This window comes from Sphaeramia orbicularis, chromosome 12 (genome assembly GCF_902148855.1).
Source record: "Sphaeramia orbicularis chromosome 12, fSphaOr1.1, whole genome shotgun sequence".
Lineage (NCBI taxonomy): Eukaryota > Metazoa > Chordata > Actinopteri > Kurtiformes > Apogonidae > Sphaeramia > Sphaeramia orbicularis.
In genome coordinates this window covers 62,794,130-62,806,516 of record NC_043968.1, presented here as the reverse complement: position 1 = coordinate 62,806,516, position 12,387 = coordinate 62,794,130, and the positions used below count along the sequence as shown (strand labels likewise).

The 12,387-nt window shown below is 37.5% G+C and overlaps 1 protein-coding gene across 2 annotated transcripts in view; it reads left to right on the top strand.

Moving 5' to 3' along the window:
• The window catches only part of cntfr (ciliary neurotrophic factor receptor), a 392,344-nt gene that overhangs the window by 147,995 nt on the left and 231,962 nt on the right, over positions 1 to 12,387 (top strand). The window lies entirely within an intron of this gene.

Sequence of the window (12,387 nt, the reverse complement as noted above, 5' to 3'; positions counted from 1 at the left end):
TTATTCACTGTTATGCTTTGTTTTGGAATTTTGTTTTTTCCAGGTGCATTTCAATGAGACCTGAATCTGCATCTTCCTAAATTTAGAGGTGTTTGCTTTTGGTTCTATTTTAATCAGCATCATGTCAATACCTGTGTCGTTTCCTGTTTACTCCCAGATGGTGAGTCGTGTAGATGTGACTCATGACATGACGTGAGCATGCAGGGATAGTGTTACAGAATTTTAACATGATGTGCAGCACTAGAAACTCAGATTTCAGCATCATGGGGAAGAGTCGACCTTCAGCCACATTTCAGCAGGATAATACACTACTATCTCTACATTAGAAATGTCTCAATTGCTTGTAGAGTCCATACATCTCAATTTAGCACTCACACACTTTGGTAAAAACAGATAAGATAGTTACCAATATCATGTTTGTCTCTTCTTTGTTTTTGCTTCAACATTTGGTCTAAACAAGTGTCATTTTTCTCACACAATACATATATCACTTTGGAACAAATGGGCTTAGAAACAACAGTTGAAGTCATTTATCGTTACTTTCTCCTGTGCGTTTGATAGCTATGGTTCCTGACTTTCTTGCTCTGAGTCAGAGAGCTCATTTCTTACCCAGATGAATGACCATCATTCTCTGCACATTTATAAAGAATTGTTCTCATTCCTGACGGCTCACTGTCAAGGAGAGAGTTTGTTTTACTTTTGTGAGACTTAATTATATTGTATGCGTTGAAGATAAACATTATTCACCCGGTTGAGCTTATTTACCCAATTAAGAGTATAATTAATTGGTAAGACAACTGTTGTGTGTTCTAGTGTTCTCCCTAAACATATAGTTGTTAATGGTCATAGGCAGAGAACAACCAATTAATTGTTTTATTCAATCAGTCAGCATTGACAGTAGATTTTGTAAACTATGGGCATTAGATTCAGTAGAACTACAAATGAAGCCTGTTAGAGGAATATGCATGTGTGTAGACTGACATGTGTTATTTATTTATTTATTTATTTTTCACTTGTATACAGTGATGAGTGCAATTTTCCATCATCATTTACAGCAGTGCATTGCTTCACCCTGTGCTCCTCTGTGCATTGGTGTAAATGTTGTTACCTCTGCTAAGCTGGACAGCACAGATAAAGGGGTTGACAAATCAAATAAGTGCAGAGATATGAAGAGCCTCATAGAAATCTTACTCTACATCAGTGTTTTTAAACCATGGGGTTGGGACCCCATGTGGGGTTGCCTGGAATTCAAATGGGGTCGCCTGAAATTTCTAGTAATTGATTAAAAAATAAAATAAAATAAAATGGTGAGTTTAGAGAGACAATCACAATACATAAAAGACATGACAAACTCTGAAGCTGAAACTGAAGCACTATGGTACTGTTTATCTTTCAAATGTTCATTGTGCCCAGTTTCAGATGCTGCAGCCCTTTCATAATCCATATTTTGAGTTACTGTTTTTTCAGAATTAATTTGCAGCATTGTAAATACAAGCTGGACTGGCTGTACACATCCTGAGCAAGGCAAAAAAAATTCTCACTTTGTGCAGTAATCTCAACCTGGCTTTTCTGCCACTGTCCATAATAATATACATTATATACTAGGGCTGCTCAATTATAGAAAAAAAAAAATAATCACGATTATTTTAGCAATAATTGAAATCACGATTATTAAAAACGATTATTTGTTAACCTTAAAGTTATGTATTTTTTTCTTGCAAAACAATGTAAAATATACTCTTTAAACATAAATAAAGCTTTTAACCACTAAAACAAAGTATGTTCACTTTTGTACAAGACAAAAAAATCTTTGAATGTAAATAAGTATACTGTAAATTCAAGTATGTTTCCTTTTGTAAACAAATAGTGCACTGGAATTAAACTGCTATAGACTTGCCGTAGAACTGTAGCAATTAAAAAACAAACAAAAAAAAAAAACTCACGTAAAGTGCAATTATAAATCCAAGTATGTTCAATGTAGTATGAAACATAGTAAATTCAGTGGCGTGCTGTGAGGTTTCAGTTCAGGCCCTCTGTATACATCAGCCGTCTAGAATACGTACGTTAGGGTTATACGGGTTCAGGTTAGATTAATACAGGAGTTGCAGCGTAAAGAGATTCCGAGACTGAAGATTGCATTGCGGACGAAGTTGTTTTTAAGTGTTTTAGTTTTTCATAAGATTATGATAAAGGTCGCGGTGGTTCAACTTCAGATGGTAACAAAGGTTTGTTGTGTTAGCGGTCGGTGCGGACACAACTACGAAACACTTTTTGCACGTGATGTGTTTTTGCTCTTCATCCTCTTCATCAAACCCAAAGTGATTCCATACAATTGAATTTGACTTGCCTTTTTTGTTTACCAAGCACTTCTGCTGTGATTCTCCTGCCATTTTTCCAGACCGCTAGGTACAACTTTCCTCTTGGGGTGGACCTGCCGGTTAGCAGGCAGCAGTAGCTTAGAGGGGGGCGGGGCAGAGCAACGCATGGTAGCTTGCGTACGTGCGTTAAAACAACTCAAAATTAATAATCGTTTTTTCTCGATTACATAATTTTTGTAAGCGTTGCGTGTAATAATCGAAATCGTAATTGAATTTCGATTAATTGCACAGCCCTATTATATACCCTAAATGTTGTCTAAAATTAATGTTTATTTGCAAAATAGTATTGCAAACTATTACAAAAAACAATTAATTTTAGCAAAAAAAAAATTCTCCGTTTTGAATGTCTGGGGTTGCCCGAAATTTGTGATGTTAAAATTTGGTCACGAGCCAAAAAAGGCAAAGAACCACTGCTCTACATCAAGAGAATCTGTAATAAACTGCTTTGTTAGCTGCTAGCGTTAGCATTAGCATTAGTATTTCTCATTTCTCTGTCAAGACCAGTAAATATATCAACTTCATCCACTACCTCTGCTCTTTATCATCACATATAAAGTAGTATAATGATGACTGGATGTGTTTTCTAGACTCAGAGATATGCTACTGCAGCAAATTGAGATGAATGAACAGATATAGACCAGGGAACATTAAATAATGCCATAGCATAACAAGCAAATATTGCTAACACTAGCTATAGACACAAAATCACCTGTTTGAGTGTATTTATCTATTGGTATAACACTGACTTTCCTATAATAATGTAAGAATGTAAAAAGTAAGAGCTAAATTAAAATGTATTTCATGCTAATGGCCATCCACGAGTAAGCTAACGCTTAATTAGCCACCATGCTAGCTGATTTTAGTGAATGAGTTTGTACATTAGCATTCAGAATATAAGCACACATAGTTTTTAATGTTTTAAGACAAATTAATGTATGAAGAGTTTTACTCCTTAAGCTACTTCAGCTCATTTAGAGTGAAAAAGGCAGTTGTAGCCAGAATTAACACGGTTGAATAGTGAAATAGGCTACTGAAATACTTTGAATATGGTTTATTTTCTCTATATTTAAACAAGGTAAAGGACAGGATTTGTCTGAATTGTCCTTCTGTGTAAAACAATGGTATTTCAATGGTTATGTAAGTTTCCTTTGGCTTTGTGTGCACTGTTGATAGGATAAAGGTGATGGTAATTTCCAGAAATGTTACATGGGCAGATGTTTTCCGTTCCTGCAATTCATAAAAGGATAAATATAGTAAATTGATACCAGACACTGACTCAATATTCCTGTGCTGTTGTAGAAATTTTGACTTACAATACACTGGTTACAGCCCAATACATCGACTTGTTGCTGTTCCAAATCGGCTTTATTGTATTGGCCTTTAACTATTGACTGCTATCGGTCAACGTCTGGTCACAGGGTTGTTGGTGCAAGAGACAAATCCGCAGTTTTTGCATTAGGGAATGTTGTCATCTGTCATTAGCCAAATCTTGTAAACCTGTGTAATTTTTGTTGTTTCACATTTTGAAGGACCAAAGACTGGAAGAAAAAAGTACCTATATGTGCATTTCTTAAACAGAAGGATGCGTTCTGTCTTCACACACATACACACACACACACACACACACACACAAGCACACACACACACACCAGCCACCCTCATGTATTTCCCTCCTGGCTTTCCAATTTAAATGCAAATGTTCCCAAATCGGACTCCACAAAGACGCAGAGGCAAAATCATTTGACGCAGCGATGAATTATATATTTTAATTAAGCAGGCAAAAGAATCACGCCTATTCAGCCCTTTCCTCTCCAATAAGAAATGAATAAATAAATATGGAAGAAGAAGAAGGGGAATAAATGGGAGGGTCAGGGGAGGTATGGATTGATGCATAAAGAAAGGAGGGTATGTATTGAGTTTATGTGTGTGCAGCGCTAACCGCCTGTGGGCTGTCATTATGTGAGCGATCTGAAGCTGTCAGATTTCAAAACTGTATTGTTTGCTGATAGACGGGCTAAATACCCCCACAGCTACAGGCGCACATAGACACACACACACACACACACACACACACACACACACCCCAGTGCTTCAGCACAGATCCCAATGCCCAATGCATGCACGCGCGCACGCACACACACACACACACACACACACACACACACACAACCTCAAACCCACCATTTGGATTTTAGTAGGCTAACCAGTACTTAGAAAATGAAGAGCAGAGATGGGGATTGTGATGCTCTGACAAGGGATGCAATTTTAATTTCACCCCCTGTCACTCTTCTCAATATTTGCTCTGATGAAATACATATGAGCTGCCAATCATTCAGATGTACAAACAGACACACATGCACGCACAAACACACAATCTGTCTCACATGCAAACTCCAACTCTCTATTTTATCTTTAAAAGTCACAGGTGTACACACACAAAAGACTCATCTTTTTATAAAGTGCAAACTAAAAAAAACACATTTTCCCACTTTCCTTTTGAACGCCAACAAAAACTTAAATACACGCAGACTGACTTGTGTGTGCTATTTTTAAAGCTTCTAACCATTTTCAGTCCCATCCAAGAACAGTGAAAGATTTGAAGTAATGTGGTAATACAGTTGAATGTGTACTTAAAACCCTTGTTAGCTGATGTTTGGTGTAGGAAAATGTTACATTAAGACCCAGAGCAAATTTTGCGGCAGCTCCCAAATGAGTTTTCTCTCTTTTTTTTTTAAATTTCATTTTATTTATTTATCACCATTTTTAGAATATAATTTTCTGTATTTTGCATTTTTCAGTAAAAATCATGACTTTTCCTATATTTAATTAGCTGATCATGTAGATGTTGATTGAACCTCAGATTAAAATTGAGGGTTATAACATCAAAAACAGAAAACTGACAAAAAAAGTGACTATATTAACTTCATTAACTGAACATAAAACAAGCATCTTCATCCACTGTCATTGATCCAACTCTATGGGTTTTACTGGTGAATCAATATTGTAGAAGACGGCAGTGTTTCCACGTTCACTACGGAGGATCTGAACGTCCAAATGGGTCATATCTGATGACCATGAAAGGATGAATAACTGCATTTTACACCAAATATTTACATGTATTGATAGGATTAGTGGATCAACAAGTATTTAACAGTTTGGATCAGTAGATGGTTTTGTTAAATAGTGGATGTTTTGGACTTTATGGCTTAAGTAGTAAATTCTCCACTGGATGTGTTTGGCATTAAAGAATCAGCAGGTTCTGGGTTCGAGTCTCAGTCGAACCTATGTGGGTTTCCTCCAGGTCTTCTGGTTTCCCCCACTACTAAAGTTTCAAAAGGTCCATAAGTTTTTGAACAGTGACATAGATTTTGTCATAATGCCTCTGTAAACCACCACAGTGGATCTGAAATGGTTCCATCAAGATGAGATTGAAGCATTGACTTTTAGTTATGGATGGATGGATGGATGGATGGATGGATGGATGGATGGATGGATGGATGGATGGATGGATGGATGGATGGATGGATGGATAGATAGATAGATAGATAGATAGATAGATAGATAGATAGATAGATAGATAGATAGATAGATAGATAGATAGATAGATAGATAGATAGATAGATAGATAGATAGATGCAGGATTATTTTTGTGTGAGTCACCATCTTTATTCACTCATTTTAAATTGCTTAATACAGTTATTAAATAATGCACAATTCACTGTGTTCTATATACAAATAAACCTCCTCTGCTCTTTGTCCTGCATTGTGTTTACATGGTAAACATCTGACAGCATTAGAGGGAATGAGAAGAGGAAAAAAGTACAGACGAAACCCAGACAAGCTGCATCCATAAGTGCATCTTTGCCTCTTAGCCTTATGTTCACTGTCTTGGAGAAGCATTTGCAGGTAAAGTGCAGGAAATATAACATGCACCAGCTGTTCGGGCGATGCGTCTATTGTGTCCACATTTGTGATGACAGATTGTTTTCTTTTTGAAAGGTGGTTGAGTTCACTTCTCAGTTTATTAGTTTATAGCAACCTGTTTACAATATTTCCCCCCCTGGGATTAATAAAGTTATTATTATTTTTTTAATCTGTCCTGTTCAGCCATTTGTCCTTCAGTGTAAGTGTACTAGTACCATGAGTTGCTTAACAGTTTTGATCTAAGAGGGTTTTTAAGCCTTAGATGAATTCAAAATCAGAATCATGTTTATTTATAAGTGTTGATACAGACCCTGAAACAGGTAAAAACAAAACAGTAACAACAACGATAGAAGAACATCTGTGAATTTGAAGAACAGAATTGTCCAACATCATAATAACCAGTAGAAAACAACAAATAAAAAAAAGACAAAAACACAGAAGCAAAAATAGCAACAGAATAGCATATGTGTCTTTAATAACATTAATACAATATTTTGATTCTGATGTAGTTCCCTTTCTTCATACGATATGTTAACAGTTTGATTGGATGGAAAAATGCTGAAGCGACACTTCAGCTTCAGTGTCGGTCATCAGTGTTTTCCATCGCGCTTATTCACATTAGTTTTAGGGCTGGGCAAGTTAACGCGTTATTACTGCGTTAACGCATTCATTAAATAATGCCGACAATTTTTTTTCATCTCCAGTTAATGCTGTTCTGCCTTTCAAGCAAGTCTTAATTCATTTATACATATGGACTCTTATTTTGAAACTCATGCTTTTATTTTGGCGCTCCACACGCACCAAGCGCCGCGGCCGGTGCAGCTGAGAGGAGAAAAGAGCGAACTTTCCAAGTAATGCTGAATCAAACTTTGTGTAACTTCAGCAGAAACAGCGCCTGTATGTATCAATCATTCTGTTGTTTGCTAAATAATTTCACATGCAAACGTGCCATTAGAAACATGTTTATGACGTTATTTTGGATGTGTTTATTACAATGTGTTATTAACATGTTTAAGCTAATTTGTTTATGCTAGCAGTCACAGATGGGTTGCTAATTCTTTATGCAGGCTCATGTTAAGTTTATGTAACTCATGTATGTAACTTATGTATGTCACTGCCTTAGTACATTTACATGGCATTATACATTTAAATGAATGAGAAAAAGATCGCTAGCTCGATGCTAACTTGAATGGGAAAATCCATAGACACGCTAACGATTAGCATTTACAGATTAATTTAAGATTTACAATGTCTTTTATCCAGCAACAAAAGTTCACATCAGAGATATTTTATACGATTCATTCTTACAACAATTGAACATAAAATACTCACAGGCAAATGTTTTTCGGGCCATACTAACAGAGTGAAAGAAACGTGTCTGTTAGTTCCTTCTTATGCCCGAACTCACTACAGTAACACCGAAAGGACAAAACATACGTTAGTGCAACTTATTCCGACCACTAGAGGGCCCCCTTTGCTTGCTTTGAACAACTGAACATAACTTATTATTGGGCTTATTAGTATTAGTACTGATTAGTGGGCTTGAGACTCCTGTCAATCACTCACAAGCGGAAATAAACTGGTGGGGACATAAACATGGAGAAAAGTAGCGGTCTGTTCCATGGACATTTTCATTTTAAATGTCCTCAGATGATGGGGTTGAGAAGGACAAAGTTGTCTGGAAGCACTGCAATGTGGAATTATTTTTATCACCGGAGTGCTTCCAGTCTGAAATATCACTGAAAGGTAATACACCCTGTTGATGCCGGCAACCCCCCCCCCCCCCCCCCCCCCCCCCCCAATATAACTATGCAATTAATCGTGATTAATCACAGAAATCCATGCGATTAATGGTGATAAAAAATATTAATCGCTGCCCAGCACTAATTAGTTTCATACATAATGTGCATGAAAGTAGATTTGAAGTGTAAAAATGTCGAGTAAAGCAGGGGTGAAATACAAGCCTATGTGGAAAACAAGGACTAAGCACCGACATCTCATAATATGCCTAGATTTGGTGAATTGGTGCATTATAGTAGTGTTGTCTATTGGATGTTAAATACTTGTTTGGCTACAAGTCTTCTTTTCTTCATTCTACTCAGCTGACATTTATTTTAGTAATTTTATTACAATTTTCATTTTCAGAAAAACAAGTCTGAAATATACATATTTTTTAAAGCAAATAGAGACATAAAACAATGCTGCTTTTTGTACACAAGTACTCATATTTTACAAAAGAAACACTGTTATATAATCAGATGGTTGAGTGCAATGTCTTTTCTTTTTTTTTCCTGACACCATTAGTTTGGTTGGCCATGAAAACATTTCCTGTCATGTTTAATGTTTATGACTGTTTCATTGCCTTTTGACATTTCAGTCGTAGTGTAAAAGCTTTTTCATGTTTTAGAGCATCACTGAAACTTGCAAATGTGTGTTTTTTTTTTTTTTTTTTTTCTTGACATGTTAAAAAACAGCATACTGGTGTCCATGTTAAACCTTAACTAAAAGAGACAGTGAAAGTGGATATACTACTGCATGTAGTGTGTGAAGTGGTGACAGAAATGGAGAAAAAAGATAGTTGAGAGAGAGAAAAAAGACAGAAAATAGCTGAAGTTAAACAAAGAGGTAAAGAGGAGAGGTAATGGGAGATGACAGTGGTTTGTAGCAGCTGGAATCGTGCATCAAAAGAGTGAGGAAATTCACTTTCCTCCCTTTGCCTCCATTTGAAGTGCTCACTGTGTTCTTCACATGCAGACACAAACACCTTACCCACCACCAGCAGACCCTCACACAACCTTTTTCTGTAACAGAGCCAACTCTCTCTGCTCAGAACATGAGGAAAAGCAGAAGAAAAAAAAAAAAAACAGCCAGCAGACAAGACAAGAGAGGAGACAGAGAAGAAAGAGACAAAGAGGGAAGTTACAGGTTTAACCCTGCTTGTGGTCGGGCATTTACTCAGGTGTGTTCGAGGAGAATGGAGAATCCTACAACCACCTACAGGTGTAGCTGACCCTGACCTCTGACCTCTACTATGGAGGCAGTGGCTTCAGTTTTGTTGTCTGCAGAGGAAAGACTTGGAGCTACTTGGCCTGTGGTGCAAAGAAAACGGCTAATTCACCCATGCAAATCACATGACTGTAGGAGGGTTTTAATGATACCATTTAATGATGGCATTATCAGTTCTGCTTACCTCTCAGAATACATTTTTTAAATCAGTTCACTCATTGATTTTTCTACTTTTTGTGTGGAAAAAAAGTAGGTCTTCAGATGTTTTTCTTTCCAGTGCAACGGCTTTTTATCTCTGACTTTGCTCATATTTCATCCTCTAACTACTGCACCAAACACCAATAATCAGACGAGCTGTCACAGTACTATCCAAACTAAATTTGGCAATACAACATGCTCTGTATAATGGTGCTAGGGCTGGGCACAAACCTCATATCCCCCTGAGACTCAGCAATGTATTTTTTTTTTTTTTCATCTGTAGGGAACAAGAGTTTCACAGCTTTATTTAAAAAAGCAAACAAACAAAGAAAAAAGCTTTTACTTTTCTGGGTCTCAGGAGGATGTGATCCTTACAATGCATGTTCTGAATCCCAGTTTTCTGGTCTCTTATCAAATGTGTGTGGAATGTGTTACATTCCAGTAAAACAAGGTTTTGGCAGTGTGTGATGGCTTGAGGTTTGGCATCTTTGCATAACTTTTTATCAACATTGTTTTATTTTGTCAATATTTGCATGTATGCCAGCTGTAGAGTTTCTATTAATTACCTGGACTGTGGTAGCATAACTCGTCTCACTGACTTTTATATCAGGGGCGTCAAACTTGTGGCCCGGGGCCAAAATGGGCCCGCCAAAGGGTCCAATCCTGCCTGTGAGATGAATTTATCAAATGCAAAAATTACACTGAAGATATTAACAATCAAGGATCTTCAAATAATTTTAGTACAGGAGCCACATTCAGATCAATTCAATCTTAAGTGGATCGTACAAGTAAAATAATAACATAATAACCTATAAATATTGACAATTCCAAATTTTCCTCTTTGTTTTAGTGTAAAAAAAGGAATAATAATGGATTAGATTTTCTAAATGCTTTTTCAAGCATTATTGATCCATTATTCATTCGCTCTCACATTCTCATTCTGGTGGTGGTAAACTACCTTTGTAGCCACAGCTGCCCTGAAGCTGATGGAAGCATGGCTGCCAATTTGTGAAGTGTCTTGCCCAAGGATGCAAAAGCACATGACTAGGACAGCAGAATTCAAACCACCAACCCTTCAGTTATTGGACGACCCACTCTACCTCCTGAGCCATAGCTGTCCAGTAAAATTACATGATGAAAATGTTAACAATTACAAGCTATTCTTTCATAAAAATGTGAATAATCTAAACAACCATGAACAAGCTAAAAATAAGTGGAATTTGAACAATATTCTACCTGTTACTAAATGTTTTGTGCCTTTGTAGATCCACTGTGATCTATAAGTTGTAATGGGACATGTGTAAATGAAAAGCTTGGCAAAACTGCACTTTTACTTTTTGGCGCTAACACACAGAGAAAAATTTTGAGTTTTTATTTATAGGTTATTATGCTGTTTTTTACTGGTCCAGCCCACTTGAGATCATATTGGGCTGAATGTGGCCCCTGAACTAAAATGAGTTTGACACCCGGTTTTGTTGTGAATCAAAAGTATTTCTGTGTAAACTGGACTCGATGCAAATTGGAATTCGGAAGCCGTAACTGCAGCTCACTGATATGTGGTCGTTCCTCAATATTAACTCTTCAGCAAAACAAAACATTACACAAACTCAGCTGGTTAAAGTGGACTAAAACTGACCCATGTAAAGTGGACCGATGTGGAAGTATGACTACAAATATGTTGCAATAGTGTCCAGTGTTAATAATGCTTTGTTATTTAGTGCAGTGTCTATGTCTATAAAATATTGTAATCAAACTGGTAAATACACTCTTTAAAACTAATCTGTGTTTTGCAGTCGGGAGGGTTTGTTTAATCGCAAAATCTGTACGATGCCTCTGAAGAACAGTTCATTTGCCAAATACAGATTTATCACAATCTAAGATCAGGAGATCACCCGGCCCTGTCTGCAGCTGTGTCTTAAACTCTGAGCCATGTAGCGAGATTTAATTTAACCGAGTTTCTCTTCCTGCACACGAGCCTCTGTTTCACACAATGCACTTACCTACTCGGAGCTGCAGGTTGTAAACACGTTGCTTGTTGGTGTTTCATTCTCACTTCAGTCAGGCACAAAGCCACAGAGCACAGTCCTGGAAGCAAGTTAGAGATCCAGTAGGAGATGCACTGTCCAGCTCAGTTAGACAGACAGACAGACAGACAGACAGATGTGCTGCAGGGTAGAGCTTCATCATTTAGCATTACTGTTACCTACTGACATCAAACCAGGAGACAGAAGACAACACGAGTTCACCTGACTCTTCATGTATGCCGCTCATGGCATTTTTATTTCTCCGTAGATGACCAGAAGGACATATGAAGTACCATGTAATCCCATCATTTAATTTCTAAACCTTTACTGTCTTTAACATGAGACCTCTCTGAATATTCATGCTTAATATAAATGCACTTATGTAGAAATAAACCAAAGGAAATGTTTAGATGGAGTCAGCCCCGGTATTCCCAGTACCTATGTCCCCCAGTACCTATGTCCTCAAGTACCCAAGATCCCCAGTACCTATGTCCTCCAGTACCTAAGTTCCCCAGCCCCTATGACCCCCAGTACCTATGTCCTCCGGTACCTAAGTTCCTCAGTACTTATGTCCCCCTGTACCTAACCCTAACCCCTAACCCTACATAGGTACTGGTGAACATAGGTACCAGGGGACATAGGGATTAGTGAACATAGGTACGCTCCACCTGCAATGGGCTCGATGCACAGCCCCACTACTTCCTGAACTTCAGGTGGCTCCTTTATTTTCTGTCTTTCATTATTGGACACACTGATTCATCAGTAGTTGCAACAACAAGTAGCAGGCCCACCTGGATTAATCAGTGTGTCCAGTAATGAAAGAGAGGAAATAAAGAAGCTGTGCATAGAGCCCATTA